At 37.1% G+C, this 17,603-nt stretch overlaps 2 long non-coding RNA genes across 3 annotated transcripts; both read left to right on the top strand.

The window, feature by feature from the left end:
• Positions 1-293: 293 nt before the first annotated feature.
• LOC148724128 (uncharacterized) lies at positions 294-6,744 on the top strand. The gene is made up of 4 exons (XR_015991498.1): positions 294-509; positions 2,889-3,220; positions 5,332-6,263; positions 6,730-6,744. It is a non-coding gene; the product is annotated as an uncharacterized LOC148724128 (long non-coding RNA).
• Positions 6,745-8,350: 1,606 nt separating this feature from the next.
• Positions 8,351-16,274, top strand: LOC148724129 (uncharacterized). 2 transcript variants are annotated; one of them, XR_015991841.1, is made up of 4 exons: positions 8,351-8,715; positions 10,359-10,673; positions 12,081-15,164; positions 15,296-16,274. It is a non-coding gene; the product is annotated as an uncharacterized LOC148724129 (long non-coding RNA). The 2 variants fall into 2 exon arrangements; XR_015991840.1 differs by lacking the exon at positions 15,296-16,274 and having other exon boundaries at positions 10,322-10,673; positions 12,081-12,733.
• The last annotated feature ends 1,329 nt before the right edge of the window (positions 16,275-17,603 follow it).

Genomic DNA, 17,603 nt, shown 5'->3' on the forward strand with positions numbered 1-17,603 from the left:
TCATATTAAGAGGCTGTAATGCTGACATTAAAGAAAAATTCATGGATTGCTGAGTTTAAAATGTGTATAATTATTTGTCCCAACAAAACAAGAACCACTGTTTATTGCCAAGAAATGCAGACAACACTGCTATTCGACCAAGAATCGCAACCTTTAGCTAGCTTGTAATGGACACGCAGCCCAGCCTACTTGGGGTTCTAGCAATAGTTACCAATTTCCAAATAAATTGTGCATCTGCGACAAATGACTTTCAGCTACTGTACCAATTGTAACGAGTATGCTTATATGAAGTAGTCTAGTTTCCTCCCTTGGGGGTCACGTGACGTAGTTTCGGGCGGACAGCCATCTTGTAGATTTGCTGTTCACCAGAGTATTAAATAATTGCAGATTTGCGGTCACTGTTTGTCTACCCGGCTGTCGTTACACCAATAATGCCCTATGTCATGTTATGCTGAGGCAGTTTTAATGTCTAGGAAATACAGCATTTCTCAATCACCTTCTGTATTGGGGTAAGTCATGATGAACATGTATACGTACTAAACTGTGCACTTTTTTTTTAGTTTCAGAAATGTTAATTGACGTCTTTGTTAGAAGTTGGCTTTCTGATATTTTAACCCACACATTATAAATGTCATGTATGAGTGCCTAAAGGTTTTTTAATTTTCTCTATGCTTACATCAATTCTGTAAAGTAGAATAAGAGGTGTCAGAACCTATGAGATATGTAATCTTGGTATAATTATATAGAACACATGGGAAAAGTGCTTTTCGTGCCTGTTGTTTGGTTATTTCAGAAGTGAATGGCAAGTACTGTTCACTTCCAAGCAGGTGGTGAGATAAAATCACCTGGTATCTGTGTGGTTTATACTAAAACAATCCTTTACCTTAGTATCAGTGAAATTGGTGGATATTTACCTTGCTGCCTTGTGGCTCTGTAACCTCCACTTTGGTGAATAATTGGTAACTATAAAATGTGACTTTCCAGTTGATTGAGACCCCTGCCCCCCAATCATTTTAGGGCTAGTCTGGCAGTATAAACATTCAATGCATTTAAGGTGGTTTTTATTTCTATGGATAAGTATTTTTCTTGACCAGGAGAGTTAATAGGTGATGTGACCGAGACAGGTTCTGGTGTTGTTATTTGAACAACAGCACAGACTTATAGCCACAATAAAATTTATTTATACAGGAAATTACAAAAAAAGAAAAGGGTGATATTTACAAGCTAAAAGAAATAAATGACAAATAGCAAATCACTAATATAATTTACAATAAAATAATTCAAATAATAAAAATAAAACAACTAGTAAAAGTACAATAGATTGTCATGCAATGGCATTGCACTAAATTTAACAAACAAGACAATTTCAAAGCATTGCATGACAGAACAGTGATCATTGTGTGACACTAAGAAAATACTAATCCTCCTATTCAAACATATAACTATTAAATGATGAGTTATTCTTAGAACTATACATGAAAACTGAAAACAAGTTTAATAATGATAAAACAATAGCTCAACACAGCATAATAATAAATAAAACTAATCTTGATGGAAATTTCATATTTTTCTTTGACAAAAAACAAGGAAAACTGGCAACATATCATTCTGTGATGGTACAACATCTGTCATTACTGATGAACTAAACAATGAAAACTACAGTAAAATATCTAATTTCACCAATGAACTCGGTCTAATACAGTATCGCATAACATGTCTAGTGATCACAAAAAGTACAGATAAATACAATGTTAAAATACAGTATCACATAACATGTCTAGTGAACGAAAAGTACAGATACATGCAATGTTCTGAAAACTGAATACACTCTAGACATTTTGGACATGAATCAACTAAGGATTTTAGCAAAGACTAGACAATTGAATTGAGATAAGTACATATGATGTGGCTCGACACTAACTTTTCAGCTTACTAGCCAAGTGGCTAGTGACATCGTAGATGTTTTTAGATGTTACGACAATTTCAGTCTTTACTAGCCAAACTGGCTAGAGGAAATTAAAAACCACTAGCCAAAACTGAATTTCTACTAGTCTGTGGCTAGTGGGCTACCATTAGTGTCAAGCCCTGTATGAACTGTATTATTCTCGAGCTTAATCTGTAAGACAATAATAACAAGGTCAAATGTGACATACCAAATCCTCAGTAAAATAGGTCATTAACTTGAGGTTACCCTGGAGTTACTTTTTGTGACCAAGAGGTCCTGAGCTTGCAGCAGGTCTTGACACTTTGAACCACTGAATTAAACTAACTTCTTTTATAAGGAATTGACCGATGGGAGGAAATTCTTATGATTTTGAAACTAGGCGTGATAGTGCGACAACATAAAGGAAATTTATGATGCAAATCCCTGAAATCCTTTGTGTGGGATGAATTGATTATCACAGGAAATAGTTTCTACAGATCAAGTCGGTATTGGGTTCGATCACATCAAGTTTATGTTAGATTGTGTTAATTAAGAGTTGCTCCTTTGTTAACTTACTTAGCTTGTTTGGAAACCTTTTAAATCACCATTTTCAAATTGTAAAGTTTAGAGAAGATCTTGCCATAATTACAGCCCTTAATCCATTGGATTCTTTTGGCAAGAATTTTGTTTAAGTTTTCGAAAAAAAAAATGTTATTCACCAGCCTAGGTCAGTCTGTATTGGGAAAAACAGTGCCCTCACTATTGAGTACTAAGACAGTCTTGGGTATTCAAGACCTTGGGCACAGTTTTTCCCAGTATGGACCTCCCAGCTGCTGAATAACATATTTGTATGTCGCACCAATCAGGTCACCGTGTTGGGTTATGTTTGTACCAGTGAGGGCAACAGACCACTGTATCTCATGTCCACAGCAAGTGCATAGCTTCTTTCCTTTTTTCTTTTTAGATACCACAGCAGAACCACAATCATGACAACCACAATAGGACCAGCAATGTAGACTACCAAAAGTGTAGTTCCTAAGGATATCATGAAACAATAACAAGTTGGCGACACTTCTGTGGGATCAATTTCAAGTAGTTCATCACTTTCTCAACAACAATTATAACATTTATTTAATGAACAACCATAAAAACATGCATTCCCCAAGTAGGTTTATGTATTTCCTCAAGTAAGTGCTCAGGCACTTGGACAGAAGGCACTTGAGAGGGGAGCTTGATATGTTTGGACAGGAATGGAAAAAAAATGAATAAAACACAGAACATGCATAAAGGAACTCTGTAAGTATATGGAGAAAAAATTAACTGGATTAAAAAAAAAAATTCTCCTGTACTGATTTCACTGTAATTAAAGCTTAATGTGGGGGAGGGAGGGGGGGCACTTATTTGGGCAGGGCTTTATATAGCCAGTAAAGACCTATATCAGGGGATGTGTTGGTAAGTTAAAGTAAGACCCATCAAGTAAGACCTCATGAACCGTGCCAGTCACTATAAAATGCATGCCAGAGATGGTTCAGAAGCTGATCAAGGGTCCCTGGTTTGATACCTCTTGGGGCAAATTTGCAATGTAATGGCTCATCAGGCCTCAAATCACATCAGATAGCAAATGCATGATGTGGGGAAAATTGGATGATTTGTCAAATAGTCCCAGGATTCTAGTAAACAATTAGACAATGGTTTTGAGAAACTATTTTTGAAGGGTCTATGTCATATTAAGTGACAAATTGTTGGCAATACAGTAAATGGTTTGAACAGGGGGTTAACATGTGCAAGTGTAGTGTGACTGTCCAGGTGATTGTAGTCCTGAGAAGGACTGTAGATGGTGTAGTGACTGATGTTTTGACAACCTGTGTGGAAGTCATCATCAGAGTCAAGTGACTGATGATGACTTCCACACAGGTTGTCAAAACATCAGTCACTACCACTAACAACAGTCCTTCTCAGGACTACACCCACCCAGACGATCACACTACACTTACACAAATTGTTAGCATTTAAAAGAGCCAATTTTGCAATTTCAATGTGGCATCAAAGAAGTTATCTATAAAATGTCCACAAACCAATGTTATTAGGTTTACTATTCATTACAGGGGAACTGAAGCCTAAAAATGAACCATTTTTAAATTGCAGCTTATAGTTCAAATAGCAATGTTCAAAGGTTTTTTTCAGTCTTTGGGCCCAACTTTGTCTCAGAAAAATAGTTTAAAGTGGTATTTTGGCCTCGTAGTACGGCGGCTCAGAAAAGCGATGTCAGCAGTCATTTTAGCTTGCTCTTACGTCACTGGTGGGGAAGAAAGATAATAAACCCATACTCTTCCTACAGAAATTTGGATATATCAACAAAGTTGAAATGGTAAATTGGCCACCGTAGCGATTACAAAAGCTGACGTTTCGAGCGTTAGCCCTTCATCGGAGCGAAGAAGTTATCGCTCCGACGAAGGGCTAACACTCGAAACGTCAGCTTTTGTAATCGTTACGGTGACCAATTTACCATTTCAACTTTGTTGATATATCCAAATTATTTCGTTACCCCAACCGACGCAGCCCCAAACAGTTTCTTTCGAAACTATCAGCCTACAGAAATTTGGTTTGGTTATGGAGTTATCAAAGTTGTGTGACTTGTAATGGGGATTAACTACGAAAATGAAACAGTAACAGTTGTTTTTCTTAAGTTGGTTCCCCACCACTGACATCATAAATGACCGCTGCTGACTTATTTTGAGCCGTCGGTCTTACAGCCCCAAAAGCAGGAAAAAGGGCAACTTCGAATTTTCTCGTAAAAAACAAGAATTGAACGAAAATGAATATTGACACTTTATCTTACTCCTCTAAAGCTAACTAGAAATGAATGCAAACAATATACCAATTTTAGGCTTCAGTTCCCCTTTAACAGTAAGCTCATTTCCTCTCAGGGAACTACATGTATATTTCTTTTTAAGCACTTATGTAAGTGAATTGACAGCGACAAACCTTTAGCCACAATGTCCTTCTGTTTACTTGGCGGGTGGGTTAGTTGACAGCTAACAGTTACATTTACTGCTTCAGAAATACTAGCTGTAAGAAAGAAATAGGAAAAAAAATTGTTACTAGATGAAATACAATGATCAACATTTTTGCCATCAGCATTCAAATTCTTCAAATTCACATGAAATAATAATAATATACAGTATTTATAGAGTGCTAATTCCCAATGATCCAAAAAACTGACCATCCCTCAAGTCAAAAACCCAAAATTTGACAGATGTGAGTTAAATTTATAAACTTAATCAATTTTAGAATACAGTAGCCTCTGCATGCATAGTCGTATGGTGTTACAAAATGACTGTCCAGCCTGCTCTACACTACTGTTTGCATGGTTATTTCATTCATGTCCCTCTCGTTTTCTTTAACAGGATTTTTAACTAATTGACTGCTTAAGCTGCAGTTTGAAGACCTATGTACAACATACGCGAGGTTGATGTCGACGTTGGTGTTGGTGTTGGTGTTGGTGTTAGTCCTGCTGAAAGAAATGTAAATGTAAAAAACCAAAGTTAAAATTTGAGAGACAATTATACTCACGTCTGTTATCTATATATAAAATGAAATACACTGATTTCAAATTAAGTCATGGGATTTGTTTAATATCTAAACACTCAGATACAGTAAAAGGAAAAGTCACAAGTTATCCCTTTCAAGAACACTTAATACCCTTGTGTAAGTATTAGATTATAATACAATTTAAAATTTAAGAATCATTTAAGAATTCACTTCAATTTTACAAAGTTTTTTAAGAATTGCTTTTAAAAACTCAAAAATCCTGCTCATCCACTATATCTTTAGGAAATGTATTCCACTGTTTAATAATTCTAACAAAGAATGAGTAAAAAAGAAAAGTTTACCCTAGCTAATGGCTGTCTTAACTCAAATGAATGCTTTGACTGTTTTATTACAAGTGAAATTCAATAACAGTCAAAAAGCCATTAAGCCCATGAATCATCAAATAGCATGCTAGTAAATGATACACAGTATAGTCAGAGCTAAAGGTTATGTTCAAGCTCTAAATCACATCATGAAATAATTTTTAAACAAATTTGAAATAAATGGCCATCTCTTTTAACAAATAAAATTAAACAACTCAGTAAGGAACTAACCTGTGCATGTATTGGAGTATTTTATGACAAACAGTTTGTCATGTCGATGGCGTATTATTTTATCTGTGGCATTAGGATATTTCTCTTGAGCAGACACAACAACAATCACTTTTTTCATCACAACAGGATGACTTGTGAGAGTTGTCTCAGAAAGGTGTATGCCAAATGAAGTCTTTGCCTGAAACTGACCAGTAGTAAGTTTGGACAATTTAACAGTCAAACTGATGGTTGCCTTCTGTAGGCTGAAATTTCCCACCACTTGGGGGTCCACTGCAAACTGTTCCAAACCAGAGGAATTTAAGAGTCCCCTAGCTAGCCGACCAGTTACTTCTTTTTTACTATCTTGGCCAAAGAGCCAAAATTCAACTCCATCTACTGCAACTGTGTTGTTTGGAAGTGAGATTTTGCAATCTATCTTCAAGACATTTTGTTCCGTTGTTGTACAAACGGTTTCATTTTGGAATGTTATGCTGCCATCTTCATTTAAAGCCTGCCCTAGGCCTGTAAGCAGAAAGAATCTCTCTCTAAGCATAAAGAAAGCTTGATTTAATGTAGAGTAATAATGTTAACAAAATTTGGGATTTACTTTAATTCATATAAGACTTGATTTTGTTAGCCTCTTTCCTTGCCAAAAGAGTAGTTTATTGTATATTCTTGCAGCACTGGGCAGGCACCTATGACTACTCTGCCAACTTTGAAAACTGAATTCTCTCAGAGTCTCGCCTTAGCCTTTGGGTTGGAGATAATTGTGGACTTCAGGTTACCATACAAGATACACTCAAGGGTGGGTCACAGAAAATTACTATAATTAAAGCAAGTGCTTGGAGGTAATCCCTGTAAAACTGAACATCCATTTTAAAAATTATAAACTAAAGAATATGGTAATTTACTTGTTTTTGTTTTTTTTGTTTTTTTTTTTTTGCTTTTTTTTTTCTAATTTTTGAAATATAGAAAAGATAACCTCGGGAGCAGAAAAAAAAAAACTACTCAATTCATGTGTCTTCAACCGATTTCTATGAGCTCACGTTTAGTATTGTTTGGGAAAACAGTCTTTGGGAAGTCAATAAGCAAATATTGTGCGAAGAGACCCTGTGAACGATCGTTGATCGACACCTTTTAAAATTTATAATCGTTAGTTCAAGTATGAAAATTTTTTTGCTAACCTTTGAATTCTCCATGACATATCTCAAAAACTATTCCGAAAAGCAGTTTTTGCTTCAACTAATGATCTCACTCTGTGCCAATTTTCGAGGGAATATCTTTGATTTTGTGGAGGAGCCAAATGTTTGGCCAACTGATTCGAAAATCAAAGCAGAGAATAGTGCTTCCAAAGTTTCCCCTCTAGACGATTACTTTGATACAACGTAGATTATTTTCTAATTTTTTAATATACTTAGGAGGTGTTTCTTAATAGATTACATACTGTAAAATTTAACGCTGACGGCGTAAAAATCGTACAGCTGTCCAGACTAAGTTAATGGCGTAAAAAAATCTTACACTAGATAAACTAAACTATACCCACAATAATCGCATAATTCGCCGTTATCTAACACGCCGCATAATAGGCCAACCTATGGCTAAATTGCAGAATACCCGGCCACTCATTCGCATGTCATTGAATAAGGATAGCCTCTATTGTGTTACGCTTCGTTCTTTAAAGCCTTCCGACACAGGGAAATGAGGTGGACGAAAGTGGCCGGGTATTCTCCCAACCTACAATCGAAAATAATGCGAGAAAACTAGCAATAAACTGAAATTATGGCTTCATGGAGGATCAGAAATAACGTGATACATACTGAATCAAGATAATGTATCGTTCAAATAAATGAATAAGGTTTCTTTACCTCTGGTGAGTGAATTGAGAAGAAAAACGCAAACTAAGCGCAAATACATGATGCGCTCTGCTATCAAAGAGCTTGTGTTCCTCTTAATGGAAATCTGTACAGCCACAATATCTGTACAACATGTGTGTGTTTTACTCACTGGGGTGGTAGCAGGGCCAGGGGGCAGGTTTCTCGTCAGGCTCTCAGCGATATAACGTTTACAAAACGTGGGATAAATATCACTAAAACAACAAATAAAGCTAACTCATAGTGATTCAAAATTTTATTAATGCAAGAAAACGAGAACATTGTGTTTTTTTCCCTATTCTATTTTTTGCACCTTTCCCCACCTCCCCCTCCCCTTAGGTTTCCAAACGCCGAGTTCTCCAAACGCTAAGAACGTGACCGTAAGTTGGTCGATGACGTACCAAAGGAATGTCAGGCATGTGCCGAAGAGGCTCCTTCATGTGATTACTTCTAGATCTCTCCTCCCCTCTTAAAACTTTACCGTTAAATATATCTTGTAAAAACACAAAGTTTTCGGTAGTTTATCTTTTAATATATGGAAATTTTGCCGAAGATTCTACCGTTTTATTTGTTTTCATTTCGTCGACTTAGTGGTGGAAATGCTATTTTTTCGTACTGTTTTTTCGTTCATTACGCGTGGTGTTTTTTATGTGGTTGGCACCGTAAAAATTCAAGGCAAATTGTTTGGAGTCCATTATTGTTCGTTTGAAAGTTATTTTAATTTTTTTGACGCGCGCTCAAGATGCCATGAAGGAAGGAAATAAATCGAAAGTACAGCAAGCGCCCGATGCTCGAGGTAAGATAATAAATTGACTCTACCTTGGGGTGTGCTGGTAGTATCGCCCATTCGAGACTGAGAGTGAACTTGAGTTTATTCGCCAACAGGAACCTAGAACAGTATATCAATCACTTCTCGGGTACTCGTTGGTAACAATTAGGGTTATGGAGATGATGATGATGATGTGTGTGTTATATCTAAGTATAGCTGCCCTATTTTTTTCTAGCCCCTATGGTTATTGGGGGTAGCTAGTACTCCTTTATATTCTTGTCAATTTATCGTTATTTTTATCAGTATTTTTTTATGTTGGGTACAAATAAAGTTGTTGTTGTTGTTGTTAAATTAATGGTTATTTCTTTTGGGCGCATTGAATGTGGAGTATTGACCGATAGACTGATTCTTTTTTTTACCACTGCATATTTAATAATTGGTGTAGGTACAGGTAAATAGTGGCTATCATAAGTTTCCTGTATGTGAGAAAAAAATTTCATTGATGTAAAAAAAAAAAAAACCTTTAACAGGGAGAGGATTCATCACGAGTCAGAGTAATATTACTTATCTTTCACACAGAATAAGGAAAGACAGGATAATAAACCTGGCACATTTTGAACAGATCCAATGTTGTAAATCTAATTTATTGCTGTTATAGAGAAGATATTTATTTACAAACATTGTCTTTGTTATTTAAATGTTCAAAACCTGTAGCCAATAGTTCTCTTGTTGGCATATTAATAACAGTAGGTGACATCACTGATATCTTTGCTATACATTGTACACTAACTATATTTAACATAACATTGGCTACATCACTTTGCATTGCCCTTACTGTACAAATTAAATGATACACTTGTGTACAAGAACACCAATCTACAAGTCATGCTCTTACCACATTAAAAGTTACATACTGCTAATAAATATGTTACATTGTACATGTGCAATGGTGTAACTAGGGTATCCAAAAGATAGTAATGCTGTGGCACAATCTGTTGATAGTAACAGTTTATACAGTGATTCATCCAACTACGTGTTCCTTTATATCTTAAAATAACGTCAAATTGTGGGGTGTTTCCAAAACTAAGATTTAAAAGCACCTTCAGCTTCACACAAGTGATATTCTGTTTGAGCATTGGATTGCAGGTTTTTTCATTGACTACATATCATGATGAAAATGATAAAATCTACATGTAGATAAATATTACATCAGCTATTACAGTCTTAAACTACTCAGTCTAGTGAAGTGACAGCACTTTAATGTTCAACATTATACTAAGCTACAGTCATGCATAACAATTTAAAATCAGATAGGTTACAGCTTCATTTACCTACTGTTCAATTTGAATGTAAAGGTCAATTCATTTAATTCAAGATCCAATACAACATGATTTTACATGCCTGTCTCAGCTTTGGTACCATGTGCTTTACTTTTACCCTGTAAAACCAGTTACAATATTGCAAAGCTAGCATGCTACACACACTAAGATATGTTCACTTAACTAAAATGGCATATTCAACATGCTTTATACTAGGTTAGTTCTAACATGTTGCATTGAAACATTTATTAATTATTAGATGTGTCTCTGTGTGTAAAAACTCATTCATGCTGAGATATAATTATTTCATGCAGTGTGGGTCAGTGACTGCGATATTCTTCATGACTGCAGGCAATGGCATAACATGTACAGTCATGTGGCACCTGGAAAGACAAGCAGTTGGAGGCTGGAAGACATTTGGAAGGTTTTGTACACACAACTGGTATTCTCTTGGTAGATCATATATTGGTAGCAGTCCTCTCCATGGTTCAACACCTTTAGCCCTGCTAAAGTCCTGGAACTTGTCCATCAGGTGTACTGGTAACTCCCTCAATTACTGTTGAGTTGAATGACCTTTGTTCCTCCAGTGCAGATGTTCCCTTGGCAGAAGCCTTCAATGAAGTTCAAGTTTGCTACCATTGGCTTCTAGTGACTGATTCATATCTGGTGAGTCGTTGTTTACTTTCTTTTCTATCCAAGATCTAGGGTAAACATCCTTTGCTGTAAGTAACCTGTGTGTGCTGTTTTCTCTAATCTTGTTAAAGTTCTTTCACTTTTCACTTTTCTCTTGCAAAAGGTCTGTGGTGAGCATTTGGGCATAATTCTTTATAATAATATAATAAAATATTTATATAACGCCTATCCTTTTCAGTGCTAAGCGCTTTACAATGCTTTAAAAAGGACTTAAATCGTATACCTATATATATATATATAAATGTAAATGTGTAAAAAACCTTATCTTTGAATCGCAGAGTGCTCTACAATCATATGGAGCTTTGTAAACGATTATTTAGGAAAATAAAAATTAAAACTTGATACTACAGATCTGTTTCGAAAGGAAAAGTCCTCTCTCGTCAGGTGGACGAGAGAGGACTTTTCCTTTCGAAACAGATCTGGACGAGAGAGGACTTTTCCTTTCGAAACAGATCTGTAGTATCAAGTTTTAATTTTTATTTTCCTAAATAATCGTATATATATATATATATATATACATAATAACAAAATTACAAAATGGAGAACCTAGGATAGTTCATTAACTTGCTTAAAAAGAAAGGTCTTCAATCTAGATTTGAACTTGTTTACATCGTTGATTGATCTAATGTCAATAGGTAAATGGTTCCAAAGCATATGGTTTAATTGCTTTCTCAGTTATTGCCCCTATAATTATTCTTTCATTCTTTCTTCATGAACTTCACATGCAGCTTCTGTGGTCCTGGCCTGGTGTTGGTTTTTCCATTGTGCAGAATATTCTCAACAAATGTGATTGAGGCCTGTTTTGATAACTCTAACATGTAAACATGTGAATGAGTCGTTTGTATGGAGTGGGTAGTTGTTGACATCTGTTTAGGGGAGTTCATACAAATGACATCTGTTTAGGAGTCCATACAAACGACTCATTCACGACATAAACATCACAAACGACCAAAAAAAAAAACCTAACTTTACTGACAGATCGAAACAGACCAATGACAACCGACTAACATCACTTGAGTCTTACAGCCAATAACATCACAGCAAAACCAACCGATCATTTTACACAAACTGGAATAAGAACATTCTACTGACAACAATCATTCACTTGACTCTGATGATGACTTCCGCACAGGTTGTCGAAACATCAGTCACTACCACCGACAACAGTCCTTCTCAGGACTACACTCACCCGGACAATCAGACTACACCTTCACATATTACCCCCGGGTTCAAGCCATTTATGGCAGTTTCCAACTGATTTTCGAGTAATCTGTTGACACTAAATATTCCTAAATGCAATTTCATTATTTTTGGTAACCCACGGAAGCTTAAACTAGTCAATGACGTCTTTATTAAAGTAAATTCCACTGCTATTGATAGGTCTGACTCACTTAAGTACTTGGGAGTTGTTATAAACCAAACTCTGTCTTGGTCCAAGCACATTAATACCATCAGTACAAAGATCATTCAAAGGATTGGAATGGTAAAGAGAATACGACATCTTTTGCCTCTACATGCTAAACGAACACTACATGATTGCTTAATCATCCCACTGTTTGACTATGGAGACACAATGTGGGGTTACAAAAATAACGACACACTCATGGGTCAGCTGCAAGTTCTTCAAAACAAGGCAGCCAAGGTCCTGCTTAATTTGCCACCAAGTTCATCAACTGAGGCACTAGATCGTTTGGACCTAAAGCCCCTCTCAAAGAGACAACACTTCCATCGCTGTGTTATCATGCAAAAATATCTATTAGGGGAAATTCATGTTAAATTTGACATCAGATGCAATAGTAGTTTTCATTCTCATCTAAATCGCAGAAGCAATGATTTACATCTTCCTCGCGTGCGTACCAATTGGGGCATGCAAACTTTCATTTATCAAGCCTCTAAGGACAGGAACAACTTAGACAATGACATTAAAAACAGCAAATCATTATCCCTCTTTAAGGCAAAGCTTAAAAGTTTGTAACTAATGCGCTATCTCATTGTTGAGTGACTTGAAAATAAATTTAATGTTGTAGTATCAATTTTTGTTTCCTAGGTAATTTTATTTTATTATTTGCAGGGCCCCACTGAAAACCGCCAAGGCGAGTGGGCTCCCTTGATAAATATCATTATTATGTCGCACAGAAATCAACTGAATGCTACATTCTAATCAGGCAGCACAGGGTGAAAACCGTAACCTGTGAGCCATGGAGTAAAAAAATAAATGTACATTAACTAATCCTAAAAAGCTTTTCCGTTGTGTCTACGGTCCTCCTTCTAACAGAAAGTCAAACTGCCACCTTGAAAGTCCGGGCAATATTCAGCGTGCCCGAGAACACTGCCCTCTGCATCTTTCGCAGTACGTCTGTGCTTCTGCCTCCCACCAGCTCGCGCATCATGACATCCAGCTCCCGTGACCACCCCCCGAGGGCATCCATAATGATATTATATTGCTTCACCTCGTAGCCTGGGAACTGCTGCCTTATTATTATTATAATTATTATTATTATTATTATTATTATTATTATTATTAGCAGCCTTGTATATAGGGTTCTAGATTTGCCATTCACCTTTCTCTTTTCTGTATAGTTTTAGATATGCTTTTACTTACCAGATTATTAGACTTTGAATCTGTTCAGATTTGACTCCGTTATTTATAGTTTTCCAGACACTTTGACATTAAAAAAAAGGAGTAGATGTGGGCCGAAAGTGAGTTATTTTGGATCGTTTTTTTACGCTGTTAATATTTTGTATTGTAGAGGATTTTATGGAAATTATTGCTAAATAAAGATTATTGTTATTAAAAAAAAAATTATTATTATTATTATTATTATTATTATTATTAACCCCGAAACATTGGTAATATCATATTCATTTTTTACAACATGGTAATCTGCATCAGACTGGTGTTTTACAGACCCACTTGTTGTTAAGCTATTTGCAAGGACATAAGCTTGAGGCTTGTTCTCTATTGGGCACCAGGTGTGAACTAAAGCCAAGTGTAAACTATGTGCCTCTCTTCTCCTCCTTTGTGGGAGTCATCGCTCCCCAGTTGAAAATCGTACTTGGAATTTGAAAAGCACTTGCAAAAAACTCATTTGTTGGCTTCACCTAAAAGAACGTTTCATTCAGGAAGCGTAGTTGGGGAGACAAGGAAGTTTGTTGGGCGGCTACAATCAAACAAAATATTAAAAAGCAAATGTAATGCTACAGGTGTCTTTTGTTAAGATAACAAAGATGCATGTTGCTTGTATCTGACATAAGCCATAAACGTAAAAGTTCTTTGGTTGTGTCCATTGTGACTATGTGCAAATGTCTCCACAAGGAAATACCTATTTTTGATGATTTCACTGTTCCTCGGCAATTTCTGTTTCAGTTTTGAGAAAGCAGATCTTGCCGTCCCCCTCAGCTTGTTACTGCCTTGTTTTTCCTTTTTTTTTTCAGTGGGCGTCTGATTTTTTTTACTCTTTTTAAGTTGAGTTTGGAGCTTCAACGCGTCCTTTTTCAATTGGATGTTTTTTCCTATTACAAATACTGAAGTTATGAAAAGGTCACACAATTGAAATTAGTTGAATGTAACTGATTTCACATGATAGAGCATGGAGACAGAATACAAAGTAAAAATCTTACCAGAATTCTTATCAAAGAGGTATGTTTAGAATGTGGAATTTAGCTATAGCAAAAAATTGTTATCACAATTGCAAGGGATTTGTAAGGTTGAATATCTGAAATTATTTTTTCTCAGCTCGTGAGCGGGTGGTATACTATAAATTCTGCGATCTTATTGGTACCGAGAGCGGGCAGTATTCTCCCATCCGGCCTGCTCACAACGGGCGTTATCGTTTCGCTTGAGTCACTTTGCAGAACATCTCAAGCTTCATTAATCGCAATTTGTCACAAATATATCTCATTTTGCCAGCTGGGAAAAATTATAAAGTAAGGGCTTCGTTGACGACCATTTGGCGATAAATAACATTAATTCTTTCTTTTCTCTCTCTCGAATCGCTTTGGTTTTTCTGCATATCCCTTGAATTTGGACATTTCTACCCTAAATTTCCGAACAGAAACCGAAGGAATTCGATAAATAAAGTCGCATCAGTCCCTTTGTATCTGCGGCCTAGAAAGATTCTTATTGACTTCAGCTCAAGTTTTCGGTGGAAGAAAGACAGATTTACACACACTATTGCAGAAAACAAACGAGCAGACTGAATTTCAAAATACACATCTGCATTCACTTACAATTTGACTTTCCGTGACATTTTAAAACGGAAAAGAGGTAAATCTTCGAAGATTATTCGTCGTTAGAAACAAATAATACTTTCCCGCAATTAAACTCGCAATTGTAGCCCAAAATCACCCGTGTTCTTTTGGCAATCATTTTGTTCCTCCAGTGCAGACGTTCCCTTGGCAGAAGCCTTCAATGAAGTTCAAGTTTGCTACCATTGGCTTCTCACGGAGACTGAATCATATCTGGTGAGTCGTTGTTTACTTTCTTTTCTATCCAAGATTTAGGGTAAACATAATTTGCTCTAAGTGGCCTGTGTGTGCTGTTTTCTCTAATCTTGTTCTAAGTTTCTAAAGTTCTTTCTTGCCTCTTGCAAAAGGTCTGTGGTGAGCATTTGGGCATATTTCATTCTTTCTTCATGAACTTCACATGCAGCTTCTGTGGTCCTGGCGTTGGTTTTCCATTGTGCAGCATGGTCTCAACAAAATGTGATTGAGGCCTGTTTTGATAACTTTGACTCTCCGTGACATTTTAAAACGGAAAAAAGGTAAATCTTGAAGATTATTCGTCGTCAGAAACAAACAATACTTTCCCGCAATTAAACTCGTAATTGTAGCCCAAAATCACCCGGGTTTTTTTTGGAAATCATTTTGTTATGTGTGAGAAAAAAATGAAAATGTTATTCACCAGCATTAGGTCGGTCCGTAGTGGGAAAAACTGTGCCCTCTGTCTTCAGTACTGCCCTCGGCCTACGGCCTCGGGCGGTATCCAAGACCTCCAGGCTGGTGTCTGAGTAATTTAGATCTATCAGCTTCTTTTGTGTTTCCACGTTGGTCCGTGCGCAGATAATTTTGTTCATGTTTATTGAAACCTCCAACACAACTTCATCCGTAAAACTCTCGATACTGTATGACACCTAAAGATTATGAGGTGCCATTCCCGCCAAAAGTTCAGCCCTTGTGTTTTTTCGTAAATGGTACTTGCATTTTGGTAAATGGTGCTTGCATTTCTGTAAATGCAACCTTCGTTTTGTTTTAATATGGTGCCTCGATTTTATAAATGATGCCGATAGTATTGTAAATGCTGCCTCTGTAAAATGGTGACGGTTGTTTTCATAAAATGGTGCCTATCGTTTGGTAAATGCTGCCCCTATACGATAATCTATGACTATTTTTCCCCAAATGGTGCTAAGAATCTTCTAAAATGATGTCTTTACTATTGTAAATGCTGGCTCGAGAGCTCGAGTCAATTTTTGTAAATGGTGCTCTTTAAAAAATATGGCGCAGCAGTCTGGGGACTAACCCAGCCCTGTTTACGGAGCAAAACCTGGTAACTAGTCATTTCCCGCGTTCCTTTCACCCTGCCAACAACAAACATATGAAACATATGTATGAACTGCGGTTATGAAACGTATATGTGCACGATCCTTCGCAGTAAAGCACTATTTGAGCAATAGTGAAAATCGGACCTGAAAAAAATTTCAGGCCTGTACGGGATTCGAACCACTGACCTCTGCGATACTAGTGCAGCGCTCTACCAATTGAGCTAACAAGCCAACTGGGAGCAGGCCATCAAATTAATTCGACATAAACCCGTAGATGATAAATCAAACAACAACAAACATAGGAAACATATGTATGAACTGCGGTTATGAAACGTATATGTGCACGATCCTTCGCAGTAAAGCACTATTTGAGCAATAGTGAAAATCAGACCTGAAAAAAATTTCAGGCCTGTACGGGATTCGAACCACTGACCTCTGCGATACTGGCCTGCTCCCAGTTGGCTTGTTAGCTCAATTGGTAGAGCGCTGCACTAGTATCGTAGAGGTCAGTGGTTCGAATCCCGTACAGGCCTGAAATTTTTTTCAGGTCTGATTTTCACTATTGCTCAAACAGTGCTTTACTGCGAAGGATCGTGCACATATACGTTTCACCCTTCCGTCAACATGGCGGACGCGGACGACCTTGCCATGCTAGCGGACGAGATACCGATTAAACACGCCGATAAATAGCTCTACATCTGCGCTCAGCTATGCCCACCGGGTCGACTCTTTGCAAGGGCCTATCGTTGCCTGGATACCCTTATATTACGAGATGCAAGACACTCGGCCAAATTCTTTGATACGCAGTTGGGATGAAAGTTGTCAATGAATCTAACTTCATTGTCTAATTTTTCATCTGCGATGGTGCTCAATCACCTTGCCGACATATATTCAGCGAGACGGCGTTCGATGGTTCGCGCTGATACCTGAAGTAACTCGGCAATTTGTGGAATTGTGAACCTCAGGCCAATCAACGACTGTAGCTGATCTTACGTAATGTCATATGATGGGCGACCTAGTTCTCGCTGATGTTCGGCCTAAGTTTTTTAGAATGTTTCTTGCTGAGGAAATGTTTCGATACACATCATCTGGCAAACTTATCAGAGAGTCCAAACAATTAACAGCGTTTAAGATTTGATCCAGGTTCTCCAGTTCTTCATGGGCATCCAACGTTTTAACGGGGTTTGTTAAACCGAGCGATTAATTAACACAAATCTACGTATGATGCACGATCCTCGCAGTAGAGAGCGCTATTTATGCAATAGCGAAAATCAGACCTGAAAAAAATCAGGCCTGTACGGGATTCGAACCACGGACCTCTGCGATACTAGTGCAGCGCTCTACCATTTGAGCTAACAAGCCA

Source organism: Stylophora pistillata, chromosome 9 (genome assembly GCF_964205215.1).
Source record: "Stylophora pistillata chromosome 9, jaStyPist1.2, whole genome shotgun sequence".
NCBI lineage: Eukaryota > Metazoa > Cnidaria > Anthozoa > Scleractinia > Pocilloporidae > Stylophora > Stylophora pistillata.